Genomic DNA, 16,662 nt, shown 5'->3' on the forward strand with positions numbered 1-16,662 from the left:
ACCAAGACCTAGCTCTGTCAAGCCCATGTGGTGGCTGGTGTGCAACGGCCACCACACGTTAAAAAAATCCACGCACATGCATCTTCCACCCTTCAATATGTAGTTCGGGATCTGGAATGTCAGGACCTTCATTGAAATACCTGTGAACTCATCCCTTTTTGTGTGTAAGCAAGTCATCCTCGATACGAGGGACCGCCTAAGAAGAACTTGTTAGTGATGTTGTAAAAATATATCACAATCCTGTCCACAATATTCCCGACTAAATTCTTTGATGCATTCATACGAAATCCCTTTTCCCATTATTTTAGCAAAGGCATCAGCCGATTTAAAATGAATAGATTAACAGCTTTCCTGAAACATTTTGTAGGAATTTTATACAAATACATCCATGGCTCATAATGCACAGCACAATTTAGGCCTATGGATTTCAAATTGTTAAAGTAGCCATGATATTGATTTTTATTGAGGCTATCTACCTTCAGGAAACTCACGTTGATGTTATGCCATGAAACTGGTAGGACAAAGCTTGCTGAGATGAAAACGTTTTTCCTGTTGTATCTCCTTTGTGCAAACACTCAACTGTTGCCAATTGTTAGTCTCCCCACAGCCTAGTTGTTGCCATAGTAATGGAGAGGATGCCCACGAAAAGGATTCTCTCCTTTTCCTCCTGCTTTAAGGTCATACATATGCAGGCTTATTGTAACTTCCAGCTGCCCTGAAGTTTCTGCAGCATAAATGGGGCACATGTGACTTCATCAAACCAGAAATCACAGCGGGGAGTCTTCTATTAAAATTCCACACTGAGATATTCTTCATTGTTTACACTTCTCCATATTAGCTTTGATTTTGACCATAGTTTAGGATTCCTTCTAAAATAGGAAAAGGAGACTTAAAAAAAAGACTTAGATTTATCTAGATCCTTTCACAATCACCGGACGATACAAAGCGCTTTACAGCCAATTAAGTACTTTTAAAGTGCAGTCACTGTTGCAATGTGGAAAATGTGGCAGCCAATTTGTGCACAGCAAGCTCCCACAAACAGCAAGGTGATAATGACCAGATCATCTGTTTTTTTGTTATGTTGGTTGAGGGATAAATATTGGCCGAGACACCAGGGATAACTCCCATCCTCTTCTTTAAAATAGTGTCTTGGTATCTTTTGTAGCCCCCTGAGAGAGCAGACGGGGCCTCAGTTTAACGTCTCATCCGAAAGATGGCACCTCCGACAGTGCAGCACTCCCTCAGCACTGCACTGGGAGTATCAGCCTAGATTTTTACACTCATATCTCTGAAGTGGGACTTGAACCCACAACCTTTTGACTCAGAAGCAAGGGTGCTATCCACTGAGCAACAGCTGACACCAAACTTCTCTACCACAGAAGGCTGTGGTGGCCAACTCACTGAATATATTTAAGAGGGAGATAGATAGATTTCTAGAAACAAAAGGCATCAAGGGGTACGGGGAAAAAGCGGGAATATGGTGTTGAAATAGAGAATCAGCCATGATCATATTGAATGGCGGTGCAGAGTCAAAGGGCCGAATGGCCTACCTCTGCTTCTATTTTCTATTTTCTATTTTCTATTTTCTAACCAAAAAATGAATGGGGTAAAGAAATGAATATGGCAGAGTTCTAATTTACTGGGGTAAAAATATTGTTGGAACAATTCCAAAACTCAGCTGCCTGCATTACAGAATAAATAATTTTCCAACTCTGACTTATTTTTTTCAATGCACAATCAATGTTTTCAGGAGACTTGCTCAACAGCTGTGAATAATAATAATTAAAAGCAAGTATTGAAACAAGACAATGCATCAATACTTGTTCAGCTCGATAACATTGAATTCACGGCAGCTGTTGTCAAAAATCCAATCATATTTCCAATGGTTAAGAAGGAATTTATTGACCTCGCTGATGCATTTGACATCAGCAAAACAAACATTAGAATTCTAACCATTATTCCTAGACACACATCTCCCCAATTCTCTGGGTTCAGATCGTGGAGATGTTGGGCACCTGCCCAAAAGGAAAGTCAAGGGCTTTTGGGGAGCGGGCTGGGAAGTGGCGTTGAGGCCAAGATCAGATCAGCCATGATCTTATTCAATGGCGGAGCAGGCTCGAGGGGCCAAACGGCCTAATCCTACTCCTAATTCTTATGCTCTTATGAGTGAAAGAGAGATTAGAAATTTGTGCTGAGTTCATTATTTTCTGCTGAAATGCCAATTATAGATCTAATTTTTCATTACACGCAATTATTTTTTTAATATCACGGTGCTTAAATATACATTTCAGCATTGATGAGAATTATTCGTGAAAGGAGACAGAATGGTACATCGGGGTAAGATGTATTCCAATGAGATCTGGGTTAAAATCGAACCTATATTAATAGAAGTGAATAGCCTTGTCTGTCTACTGGCTCTGTGTTCTTGGCCGGAATTTTGCCAGCGCTAAGAGGGCGTGTTCTGAGGTGGGTCTGCTTTCAAAATGTAAAAGATTGACAGCTGGTTGGGAAGCCTATCAACACTTTACAGACCCGACACCAAGTGGCAGGGGAGGCAATTAACATAATTAACAGCATTTTACCATGTAATTACGACTTTTTCACATCAGGTAAGTAGGATGGGTTTTCAATGACTCTCCAGTCCTCTGAATAGGTAATAGCTGCAAAAGCTACCATTTCACAGCTGTTCACTATCCAATCTTAGAAGTTGGAGACCTCAGGATTTGGAATACACTTTTTAGCTTTATGTAGGTTGGAAGTGTTTGCAGTAAACTCTATATCCACTCTCGCCTCCTTGAAACAAAGTCTCTCACCATTGACAGATCGCTTCTATCATCTCAACCTCAGCTACCACCTATTCCATCCGCATCGGTGCCCTTGAAAAAAATCTCACCTTGGTCCTCAGAATCCCACCACAATCAGCCCCAACACCAACATCACCAGGCACACCAGTATCACCAACAACAACACCAACCTTCTCCGCAATCACCTGATGCTGCACAGGACACAGGGCATCAGCGTCCAACCACATTGCTGCCCAGGGATGGCTTCACTATGGCCATATTTACTTCACTTGACACGGTACACCCTGGCTGCCACATGATGCAGCAGGTTGGCACCACCCCACACAAGCACCATAAAGCTCCTGCAATTCCTAAGCCATTCCTTTCACACTCATCAACATTGCGGGGCGGGGGGGGCGGGGTACTGTTCTGTCTCTTTATGTACATAATAGTGGGTAACAGAGAAATGGCAGAGACTTTGAACAAATATATTTTATCGGTATTCATGGTAGAAGACACTAAAAATATCCCAATAGTGGATAATCAAGGGGCTAAAAGGAGGGAGGAACTTATTACAATCACTATCACTAAAGAAATAGTACTCAGTAAAATAATGGGACTAAAGGCGGACAAGTCCCCTGGACCTGATGCCTTACATTCTAGGGTCTTTAAAAAAGTGACTGCAGAGATAGTGGATGCATTGGTTGTAATCTACCAAAATTCCCAGTGGATTGGAAAACACCAAATGTAACGCCACATGGCCTACTCCTGCTCCTATTTCTTATGCTCCTATGTTCTTATGTCTCACTATTCACTGCAACTCACTAAGGCACTTTCAAAGATGTACACAAATTGGTCCAAGAACGCAAAGTGTGAAAAATAAGGATTTCAATGTTTGACAACACATTGACTGAAACATTACATGAACAATGACGAAAAGACCCAAGTGCCTACCCAAGTGTTGTTAGTTGGTACGATTAGACAAGGATGAGGGTGAGTGTAAGGGGTGGCTAGTGAGATGGAGAAATGATAATGTAGATTGAGAGAGGTGGATGGGTGGAGGTGCAAGGTCAGTTGGTGTGAGTAAGGATGTGCAGGAGTAGGGTAGGGAAGGCAGAGTGATGGGGATGTGTTGAGTGACACAGCAGGATGAGTTTGAGTGTGGCTTTGAGGTAACATTTCATGATCTACTGAGATCATTGAAAGGCCATACTCTTTAAAGGCAACACAAAGCATTACTACCACTGGTACAAAGGGGAAGAATTCACTGGTAAAAAACTAGAAAATCCAGTAAGAATCTCAATAATAACATTCTTCGATGCTGTCATTTTTCACGAAGGTACATTCACACTCGGAGACAACCGACCATCTGGATGCCCATAATTAAAAAATATTACAATCTGGCTGTCATAAAATCTAATTATGTCCTTTAGAAACTCATACATATTCTTTAAGATGATACTCAAATTTTAGATAGACTTGCTTCATGGAGAATGATGAAACACAATCCAAGCCAGGTTTTAAATGATACAAAAGCTAAATACTGCGGACACTGGAATCTGAAATAAAAACAGAAAATGCTGGAAATACTCAGCGGGTCAGGCAGCATCTGTGGAGAGAAACAGAGTTAACGTTTCAGGTCGATGACGCTTCATCAGAAGTGGCAATAGTGCGAAATTAACAAGAGTCCTGAGGAGCACTGGAAGGGGGAGGGGAGGAAAGAACAACAGGGAAGGTCTGTGATAGGGTGGAAGGAAGGAGAGATTTGAGCGTCAAAGGCGATGATGGTCCGACTTGAGATGGTAATGGCAGGTTAGAAAAAGATGAGTCTAGATAGGGTGTGAATGGCAGAATAATTACCAGCTCTCATGGGAAACAGAGAGAGAGAAAAAATATATAAAATCGGGGGGGAGATGGGGGGAGGGTTGGGTTTAAAAACAAAGAAGGAAAGGGAGCAAAATATGGTCAGAGGGTAAGGTCTGAAATTGTTGAACTTGCTGTTATGTCCAGAAGGCTGTAAAGTGCCTAAACAAAAGATGAGGTGCTGTTTCATAAGAACATAAGAAAGAACATAAGAAATAGGAGCAGGATAGGCCATTTGGCCCCTCAAGCCTGCTCCGCCATTTAATAAGATCATGGCTGATCTCATCCTGGGCTCAGCTCCACTTCCCCGCCCGCTCCCCATAGCCCTTCACTCCCTTATCGCTCAAACATCTGTCTATCTCCACCTCGTGGAAGAGTCACTTTCTCGAGCTCGCTTTGAGCTTGCGTTAAATGATGCATTTGTCCCTTCGCTCTCGTAACACGTAACGCATGGGCAAGAAATAAAAACAGAAAGTGCTGTTAAGTCTCAGCAGTACTGGCAGCATTCAGTGGAGAGAGAGAGAGACACAGAGAGTTAACGTTTCAGGTCGGTGACCTATCGTCAGAACTGGTGACATCTCTCACCTTTTCCAGTTCTGCCGACGGGTCATCGACCTGAATCATGTGGGAGCGGTGCCGCTATCGGCCGGTGCCCCCGACAGCGTTTTCCGTCGGCGCACGTCTTGTTGGTTGGCGACACGGCCGCCCTTAAAGGGGAGGTGGCGCTGCCGCCGACGCCATTTTATTTTTCTTATTGTCGGCCGACTGCCGGGTCGGTCCGACAATTGTTCCCCATTTGTGCGGCCGGGCCACCAACAGGCGGCCCGGTACCCCTCCTCTCTTGGCCGCTGGCCCGGCCGAAGCCCTCCCTGCTGGCCCAGTAAACCTATCTGAAGAACACGCCGAGCTCGCGCCGGCTCTCCCCTTTAACCGACCTCACCCGTGCGCCGCCGCTGCTGACTGGTCAGGGGCGGGTGACCCGCTGCAAGGGCACCTCTGCCCCTCAGCCGCCACAACATCTGCCCCCAACCCGGAAAAAAAGGTTAACGTGCCGAATATCGACGGCATTTCTGCCGCATGGGTCGCGGTGGAGGAAAACTTCAAATAACAGAAGGTGCGCCCCATTTTGTGCAGTAACCACGACGCTGCAGGTCTGGAGTCACATATAGGCCAGACTGGGTAAGGACGGCAGATTTCCTTCCCTCAAGGACATCAGTGAAGCAGTTGGGTTTTTATGACAATCCGGTATAGTTTTATGGTCACCATTACTGATACTAGTTTTTTTTAATGCGACGTTTAATTTAATTGAATTTAAATTCCCCAGATGCCATGGTTCATTAGTCCAAGCCTGCTAAGTTACTAGACCAGTAATATAACCACGACGCTGCCGTTCCCATATCTTTTGTTCCTGTGGCTCCCGCTTCTTCTCAGAAAGCTCTGGATTAGTGCTGACGGCTGCTGTTTTACTCGATCCACCTGGGCTCCCCATCTCTCACACTTTCAATTTAAAACCGTTGTCCTCCTCTTCAAATTCATCCCCAGACTCACCGTACCCAATCTATGCAGCCACCCCTACCCCACCCCTCGCGTCGTATCTCCCCATCCTGCACCCTTCAGGTCTGACTCTGGTCCATTATACATCTCTTCACTCTCCAATTGATAGCAGAGTCTTCAATCTCTTTCTGTGCCACTACTCTGAAAACTCCTATTGTTTCCCTGCTTTGCTCTCTACTCTCAAACTTTTTCAAACCCCACACCCCCCCCATTTATCTCCCAGTCTTTGTCACTTCTAACTCTCCCACCTCAGCTTTGCACTCGTTCGTTTACCTCCTTTCTCCATTTTAATCATTCATTTTTCTTCTCTTCCTCATCTTGGATGTTGTTAAACATTTAAGTGGCTATATCAATACAAGCTATTGTTACTGTAGCGATGAGGTGAAGAAGCTGGCATTTAATTTTGAAATCATGGTTTTACATTTTGGTTTCCTTAGACCTAGAAATTCGGGTCATTCGCGCCTCCCGTTAGCACGTGCTAACGGGACGTAACAACTATTCACCCGGGCACGGCGCCACTAACGACTCCTGCTAAATTCGGCGTGAGTTTAGCGGCGGCGGTAACCCTTAACGCCCGGAGATCGTGACGTCACCGCTGCGCGCAGTGCCACGGACTCTAAGCCATAGGATGTGAACCGGGCAGCCAGCCTCTCGCAGGGCGATAGTTAAAGGGGAGGTGTGGTGCTTTTAAAAGAACAATGCTGTGACTTTTTCCTGCGGTCCGTGCTGCAATTGGGCTGTTAGCGTGGCACCCTCCGCTCCCCCGGTGGTCTAGGGTGGTCTATTTTTATAATGCAGCGTTTGCAGCTTGGGCCTTCCCTTTAATTGAGGGAAGAGGTCCCTCCTACGCGGCAGTGACGCCCAGCCCCCGCTCCCGATCCGTCCGCCCCGCTAACCCCCCCAGAAAAAAAGTGGAGCGCGTTATTTTGCGTTTCACTTCCCTTCGGGGGGGGGGGGCGGTAACACCCATTTCTCATCGGAGGCGAGACCTCTACGCCTGGTGCAAAGTCTCGCGCTTCGCGATTGTCACCACCCCCAGATGGGGTGGGACGCAATTTCTCCCCGCCACATTACAAGTGACTACACTTCAAAAGTACAGCACTGGCTGTAAAGCACTTTGTGACAGCCTGAGGTGCTGAAAGGTGCTATACAAGTGCAATCTTTCTTTCTTTTCAATTGGCATTGTCACTAAGAAACAGCCCAGTCCTTATCTCTATCCTTTAACACTGATTGTGGGGGGTGGAGGGGGTGATGCATGGAGCAACACAAAACAGCGAATCTGTAATATATATATATATAGCTCCACCCAGTGGACTACCGTGGTAATGCAGCCTTTGCTGTTTGCAACAATAAAGAGGGAACAGATCACCTGACAGGTTCCTGAAGTTATCAGCCATCTTAAAGCCTGTGTGTTTGTGAGGTCGTGCAGAAGATAGCACAGAATCCTCCTGGAAGCTCATGAACACGAGCCATAAAAAGCAGCTACAAAAATATGATTGCCTGGCTTTGATTTAATAGCTGTTGCTTGGAATCTGTTTGCAGTACAGAATGGCTGAGATATTCTGCAGGATTTTCTTCCCTCAGAACTCCCAAAGAAACAGTGTAAAGTTGCCACTGATGCTGTTTCTCCAGGAGTTACAAGTGGAGGGCAGAAAAGCCACTATGGAATTTCAAGGCCCTGCAGATTCCTGGACCAAGCTTATTTAGAAACATAAGAACATACGAAATAGGAGCAGGAGTAGCTCATTCAGCCCCTCGAGTGTGCTCCGCCATTCAATGAGATCATGGCTGATCTTCTACCTCAACTCCACTTTCCTGCACTATCCCCATATCCCTTGATTCTCTTAACATCCAAAAATCTATTGATCTCTGTCTTGAATATACTCAACGACTGAGCTTCCACAGCCCTCTGGAGTAGAGAATTTCAAAAATTCACCACCCTCTGAGTGAAGAAATGTCTCCTTATCTCAGTCCTAAATGGCTGACCCTTATTCTGAGACTGTGACTCCTGGTTCAAGACTCCCCAGCCAGAGGAAATAGCCTCCCTGCATCTACCTTGTCAAGCCCTGTGATAACTTTGTATGTTTCAATGAGATTACCTCTCATTTTCTAAACTCTAGAGAATGTAGGCATAGTCAACTTAATCTCTCCTCATAAGACAATCCCCCCATCCCAAAAATCAGTCTGGTGAAGCTTTGTTGCACTCCCTCTAAGGCAAGTATATCCTTCCTTATGTAAGGAGACTAAAACTGTACACAATACTCCAGGTGCCGTCTCACCAGGGTTATTATCCTTTGTTGGCATATTATCCTTTATACAGCTAGCAGGTGTTTGCAGCAAACTCTCTATCCAGTGTCACCTCTCTTCTCTCACCATTGACAGATCGCTTCTGTCATCTCAATCTCACCTGCCATCTATTCCATCAGCATCAGTGCCCTTGAAAAAATATGACCTTGGTGCTCAGAATCCCACCACTCTTACACTCAAATCCTTTTGTGATAAAGGCCGACTTATAATTTGCTTTCTTAATTGCTTGCTGCATGTTAACTTTCAGTGATTCCTGTACAAGGATAATGCTGGTCACAGGCTGGAGTGAGGAATAATTCAAACAACATTATGTGATCAATTCAGATTGTACATGGTTGACAATACCCTTTTATTATTGAGTGATGGGACATTCAAAATCTAGGGATTCTCAGTAAATCTTTCCGGGGATGCAAGAGTTGTTAAGTTCAAATCAAATAAATCATTGCGTTTGGAAATCTCATTGAAGGTACAGCTTCAAGCCTTAAAATTGGATAAAAATCATTTTAAGTTGCCAAGAAACAGCTTTGATTAATTAAACTCACACAAAGGGTGAGACATTCTAGGAATCAAACAAACACTATTATAAGATAAAAGGTCATCGACCTGAAACGTTGGCCGGAATCTTACCAATCCTGCGAGTGGGTGTTTGGAGGCGGACCCGCTGTCAGAATGGCCGTGATTGACAGCAGGGTGGGATCCCACTCTGAACCCGCCTCCTTGTCCAAAGTGTCGGGTCTGGCTGCGGTTCACAGTCCCGACACCAAGCGGCGCACCAGCCAATTTAGATAGTTAAAAGCATGTTAAAAAGTAGTTAAGCAGGATTTTACCATACACTTACCATTTGGCAGGTTTTTAACGAGTTTCCCAGAGCGTGGTTATCAGGTAAGTAGGTCGGGTGTTGTGTCAGCTTCGAATGATTCACTAACCTGACAGCTGCATATATTCTATGAATGCTCCTAATTCATAGGTCTTCAATTTCCTCTGTTAGGTGCAGTTACTTATTGCGCTTAGAAGAACTATTATCCTTTATACAGCTAGCAGGTGTTTGCAGCAAACTCTCTATCCAGTGTCACCTCTCTTCTCTCACCATTGACAGATCGCTTCTGTCATCTCAACCTCACCTGCCATCTATTCCATCAGCATCAGTGCCCTTGAAAAAATATGACCTTGGTGCTCAGAATCCCACCACGATCATCCCCAACACCAGCATCACCAGGCCCACCAGCAGCACCAACAACCACACCAACCTTCTCCGCAATCAACTGATGCTACACTGGACACAGGGCATCATCACCCGACCACATTGCTGCCCGGAATGCCAACGATAGCCTCACCAAATCCAGATTTACTTCACTTAACACTGTACACTATGGCTGCCACATGATACGCCAGGTTGGAACCACCCCATACCAGCACCATAAAGCATTCCTACAATGTTCAAGCCATTTCTTTCACACTCATTACTATTGCGGGGGGGAAATGTGGTGTTATGTCTTATCATTCACTAGAACTCACTGAGACACTTTCAAAGGTGCATACAAATCTGTCCAAGAAGGCACAGTGGTGAAAATAAAGATTTCAATGTTTGACAACACATGAACAGAAACTTTACACGAACATTGGCTAAAGCATCCAAGTGTTTACCTTTGTGTGCTGTTAGTTTGAATGATTGGACAAGGGTGAGGGTGAGTGTGAGGGGTGGCTAGTGAGATGGGGAAGTGATAATGTAGAGAGAGAGGGATGTCTGGAGGTGTAAGGTAGGTTGGTGTGAATAAGGTTGTACAGGAGTAGGGTAGGGAAGGCAGAGTAATGGGGATGTGATGAGTGGCACAGCAGGATGAGGTTGAGTGTGGCTTTGCAGTATTGTTTCGTGCTCTATTGAAATCATTGCATCACTGCAGCCTGGTCCTCCTGACAACAACCCTGCTTGTGCCCTCCTGTGCAATGTGCAACCAGGCTGCGTTGATCTCCCTGGGCAATCTTTTTTGGCCATTAGAAGGGAAGAGAACCTCCCTGAATGCTGTGACTCCCTCCATAAGCATATGGAGGGAGTGATGGGAGAGCCTGGGTGCAGCCGTGTCCCTCCGTGCAGTGCTTGCAGCACCTCAATGCTGTAGAACAAGGACAGCATAACTGTCAAAATCAATGTGGACACGGTCTCATTAAGGACATTGACCGACCAACTGACCGACCAAACCAGTTCCCTGCCTTTTATTCTTCCAGGCTGAGGGTCATTCCTAATTAAAGGCAATTAAGGTCGATAATTTCTTAAAGCTATACTGCCTTTTATATAACTTCTTAAAGTTGTATCCCTATCTTGGATAGAGAGCTCTCAACAACCTACGGTTCACGTAGCATCTCTCTCGCATTCTGCTGTACAAGGATAGACAGTCTCAAAGGCACAGACAGTTGTGACTCACCCATGAAAATGATCTAAAACACAAGAGCCCAAAATAATAACGTAAATAAGTAGGGGGAAAAAATGTAACAGAAGTAAAGGTGCTAACAGGGTGTTACAAGACTCCATTTGTGAGCTTTATAAGATTCTCAGTTTGTACCATTGTGTTGAAACTCAGTGTGCATGAAATTCTCTTTATCTAATTTGAATGATGTGATGGATAAGGACAAATTGGGGCCGAAATTCAGTGTCACTGGAGGGATTGTTAACGCGGCTTTTCAGCGGTCGATCGTAAAAATCAGTCGGCTGCCGCGGTTGGGTGTTTTTTCCCCCCGAGCCATCTCCAGCGGTGCGCACTTCCGCCGGAATCGGCGGGGTGAATCCGTGGTAAAGGGCCTCTGGCCGTCATGATGTCATCAGGGTGCACGCCGCTGCTAGGCGACCATGCCGCCCATTCTCAGCGGTTAAAAGGGAGGGGTTTTTTCAGCAGTGACCCCACCAGCTTTTTGTATCAGTCCACTTTGCCGTGGAACGCGACACCACTGGACGAGGTCACCAGACCATCCTCGCGATCTGGGCCATATTTTCGTGATAGTTTAACCTCTGCTTTTTGAGTGCATTGAAGCTGCAGAGTGGTGTTCAGAGGTTTTGAGAGACTTCTGATGCATTTCACCTCTCAGTGTTTAGTGGAGCCCCGTAGGCCTCATTCTGTGCTACAGAGTCCTGCTTGGCAAGTCGTAGCCTGATAAAGAATGGGATCAGTGTTGGCAGGGGAACACCTGATCCAGCTGGTCAGACACAGGGTGGCAGGCAGGAGAAAGAGTCACCGTCAGCAACGTCTAGAGGGGCAGTGGGCAAGGAGGCAGCAGCCATGGATGCCCAACAGAGAGCAGCACCTGCAGATGTGCGCAGACCTGCAGCTAGAGAGGGTGGCCAGGAGTGAGATGGCATCAGGAGGAGGGTGAGGTATGCTGGCCTCCCCTCCCCCTCCCCCCAACAAATAATGGGCCAGGAGCCTTGCCAGCAACAGCCTCCAGAGGCGCTGGACAATCAGGAGGACCAGGGAGATGGGCATCATCCAGCTGCCAGGTGAGGTGTCCAACGCAGAGGTGGGGGAACGAGGCTCTACCCTCAAAGGGTCTACAGATCTCAGTTCTCCTTCCTCCAGCTCAGTGATGAGCTATGCCTGTGAAGGCTAAGATTTAGAAAAGAAGTACGCAGGGAGCCTTGGTCCACAAGGCTGAGGACCACCCTGACCGTAGAGACCAAGGTCACCATCGCGTCTAATTTTTAAGACACGGGGTCTTTCCAGTCTGCTACTGCAGGCATTGGCAACATCTCACAATTCTCCGCGCATGTCACCAATGCACTGTACAGGAGACGGGTGCAGTACCTCTCCTTCCCCATGACGAGGGACAAACTGGTGGAGCGGCAGGCCAGATTTGCCCGAATTGCAGACTTCCCGAGGGTGCAGGGTGCCATCGACTGCACACACGTTGGGCTGAGGGCGCCACTATATCACCCCGAGTTCTTTGTGAACCGCAAGGGCTTCCGCTCACTGAATGTGCAGCTCGTGTGTGACCATCAGCGTTGGATCATGACTGTTGACGTGAGACACCCAGGAAGCAGCCATGATTCGTTCATTCTGCGCCAGACCAGTGTGCCCGCCCTCTTCACCAGCTCGAATCAGGATTGCGGTTGGCTGCTTGGGGCCAAGGGATATCCCCTCTCCACTTGGCTGCTCACTCCTCTGCAGAACCCCAGGACAGCGCTAGAACATGCATAAAATGACGCTCATTGTGCCGCCAGGTGCATTATCGAGCATGCATCGGCATCCTAAAGCAGAGGTTCCGGTGCCTTGACCGGTCTGGTAGCACCTTGCAGTGCTCTCCTCAATGGGTCTCCATATTCGGTGTGGTCTGTTGCATGCTGCACAACCTGGCCATCATGAGGGGACAGCCACTGGAGGTCGAGCCAGCAGTACCACCGCAGGAGGAGGAAGAGGAGGCGGAGGAGGAGGAGGGGGAGGAGGAGGAAAAGGAGGAGGTGCAGGAGGAGGGGCAGGAGCAGGAGGAGGTGCAGGAGGAGGCGCAGGAGGAGGTGCAGAAGGAGGCACAGAAGGAGGGGCAGGAGGAGGAGGAGGTGCAGGAGGAGGCACAGGAGGAGGGGCAGGAGGAGGGGGAGGAGGAGGAGGAGGAGAGGGGGAGGAGGAGTCACAGGAGGAGGTGCAGGAGGAGGCGCAGGAGGAGGGGCAGGAGGAGGAGGAGAGGGGGAGGAGGAGGAGGCACAGGAGGAGGCGCAGGAGGAGGGGCAGGAGGAGAGGGAGAGGAGGAGGAGGCGCAGGAGGAGGCGCAGGAGGAGAGGGAGAGGAGGAGGAGGAGGTGCAGAAGGAGGAGGAGGAGGTGCAGGAGGAGGCGCAGGAGAAGAGAGAGAGGAGGAGGAGGAGGAGGCGCAGGAGCAGACTCAGGAGGAGTGGGAGAGGAGGAGGAGGAGGAGGCACAGGAGGAGGAGGAGAGGGGGAGGAGGAGGAGGAGGAGGCGCAGGAGGAGGCGCAGGAGGAGAGGGAGAGGAGGAGGAGGCTCAGGAGGAGGGGCAGGAGGAGGAGGAGGAGCAAGAGGTGCAGGAGGAGGAGGAGCAGGAGGTGCATGAGGAGGGGCAGGAGGAGGAGGAGCAGAAGGTGCAGGAGGAGCAGGAGGAAGGGGAGGAGGAGGAGGAGGATCTAGGAGGTGTCGTTCCCAGCGCAGTCCTATAAGGGAGTTGCAGCAATGTCTCATAGCTGCTCACTTCAGGCATGAACCTTTAGCTCCCACTTTCAATGGCCATCACAATGAGTGCCTTCACGCACAATTGCCCTCTCCCAAATGAAAGACCTGGCCAGATATAAGTGGCAAAAATAAAGATTTATCAACATGTTCCAGTCTGTGCAAAAATAGAACATCAACAAAAAGACTCCCATCAACTAACCCAAATAATCATGTCTTATCCCTGTGCATGACCTTATAACAACTCTTAAGTATAATGTATATACATAAAGTCTGTTGACCAACATGGGGCACTACCATTGGTGGTCCTAGGGTTATAGGTACACTCTTGCTGGGCCCGATATATAACCTGAACTTCTCCTTTGTATCTTCACTTCTGGAAGCCATTAAAGACTGACCAGGAAGCAGCCATGATTCGTTAATTCTGCGCCAGACCAGTGTGCCCGCTGTCTTCACCGGCCCCAATCAGGATTGCGGTTGGCTGCTTGGGGACAAGGGATATCCCCTCTCCACTTGGCTGCTCACTCCTCTGCGGAACCCCAGGACAGCGCCAGAACATGCATACAATGACGCTCATTGTGCCGCCAGGTGCATTATCGAGCAATGCATCGGCATCCTAAAGCAGAGGTTCCGGTGCCTGGACCGGTCTGGTAACACCTTGCAATACTCTCCTCACCTGGTCACTGGCTTACAGTACGGAGTTCATTGTATCATTTCATTCTCAACAACTGGTGACGAGAATACGAACCCACGCAAAAGCGTGGCGAGCACAGCACGATCGAGTACTATTGGAATTCTCGATAGATTCAATGAGGGAGAGGATTAGGGAGATTTCACTGATCGTCTTGACCAGTATTTCGTGGCAAATGACCTAAACAAAGATGAGGATGCAGAGAAGCGCAGGGCAGTGCTTCTCACCATCGGTGGCCCCACGATCTATGCACTCATCAAGAATCTGCTCTCACCCACTCTTCCTACAGAAAAGGATTACAAAGAACTGTGTGCTCTAGTTCGGGAACACCTTTAAACCCATGGAAGGAATCCTCATATCCAGATATCGCTTCTATACGCACGTTCGTCCAAAAGGCCAGGACGTAGTGGCATTCGTTGCTAACCTGAGACATCTTGCAGGGCCTGGAAAATTTGGGCCTGCGTTGGAAGACATGCTGTGTGACTTTTCATGATCAGGGTCATTCACGAGGCAACCTTAAGTAAGCTGCTGGCTGCGGAGACGCCGAACCTCAGCAAGATCATCACCATTGCCCAGGCTTGCATGTCCGCGCAGAAAAGCACGAAGCAGATATCGCGACAAAACAGGAACTCCACGGCAAGTACTGTGTACAATATTGTATCGATGGCCGGCAGAGCTGCACATGGCAGCGCTGACTCGACTGCATCTGCAAGACCGGGAGCCGCTCAAAGTTCGCCATCGAGGGCCTACTCGACTGCGTGTACGAGAACCGGAGCCACACAAAGTTCGCCATCGAAGGCCTACTCGACTGCATATGCAAGAACGGGAGTTGCTCAATGCTCGCCATCGGGCGCAAATCCGAGTTCAACATGTTGGCGTTGCGGGGGCAATCACCGACCCCATCAGTGCCGCTTCAGGCAGTATGTATGCAGAGGGTGTACAAAGACAGGGCAAGACAGCTGCGACACATCTCGTGGATGATGATCAAACCAGCGTGGATCTGGCGATGCAGCCCGAGGCATTTGAGAGCTCCGAGGAGGAAGTATATAGTGTACGTGCGTTACTAACAAACAGCCAACCGATAACGATGGAGGTAAAATTAAACGGCATGCTGATACCCATGGAATTAGACACGGATGCGAGTCAATCGATAATGAGCCAGAGGACTTTCGAAAAGCTGTGGGAGACCAAGGCAGAGAGACCCAAGCTGAGTCCGATAAATGCGAAGTTGCGTAACTACACCAAAGAGTTCATACCAGTGATCGGTAGTGCAACAGTAAGAGTGTCGTATGAGGGAGCGGTTCATGATCTGCCATTATGGATTATCCCGGGCAACGGGCCATCGTTATTTGGCAGGAGCTGGCTCAAAAATAAAATGGAAATGGTACGATATCAAAGCTTTTTCATCAGCGGATGATGATTTGTGTGCTCAAGAGCTGAGCAAATTTCCCTCACTGTTTGAACCGGGAATTGGCAGCTTCAAGGGAGCCAAGGTGCAGATTCACCTAGGCCCAGACGCAAGGCCCATCCATCACAAAGCCAGGGCGGTCCCGCACATGATGAGAGAAAAGGTCGAGCTCGAATTGGACAGGCTACAAAGCGAGGGGGGGGGGTCATCTCACCGGTCAAATTTAATGAATGGGCCAGCCCTATTGTTCTGGTGTTAAAGAGCGATGGCACGGTCAGGATTTGTGGAGACTACAAGGTCACGATCAATTGAATTTCGAAACAAGATCAGCACCCACTATCGAAAGCGGATGACCTGTTTGCAACGCTAGCCGGAGGAAAATCGTTCACTAAATTGGATCTAAGATCAGCCTACATGACACAGGAACTAGTTGAATCATCAAAGAAACTTACGTGCATCAACACGCACAAAGGACTGTTTATTTACAACAGGTGCCCTTTTGGCATTCATTCGGCAGCAGCCATTTTTCAGAGAAACATGGAGAGCCAATTGAAATCCATCCCCAGGACCGTGGTATTCCAAGACAATATCCTAGTCACAGGTCGTGACACCGCCGAGCACCTGCACAATCTGGAGGAGGTTCTGTGTTGTCTGGGCAAAGTGGGACTCAGACTGAAACATTCAAAGTGCGTTTTCATGGCACCAGAGGTCGAATTCCTTGGATGAAAGATTGCTGCAGATGAAATCAGGCCTACAGATGCGAAAACAGAGGCCATCAAAAATGCGCCCAGGCCCCAGAATGTGACGGAGCTGCGTTCGTTCCTGGGTCTTCTCAACTACTTCGGTAACTTCTTATCCAAATTGAGCACAGTATTAGAGCCTTTGCACAAGCTGCT

Source organism: Pristiophorus japonicus, chromosome 5 (genome assembly GCF_044704955.1).
Source record: "Pristiophorus japonicus isolate sPriJap1 chromosome 5, sPriJap1.hap1, whole genome shotgun sequence".
Lineage (NCBI taxonomy): Eukaryota > Metazoa > Chordata > Chondrichthyes > Pristiophoridae > Pristiophorus > Pristiophorus japonicus.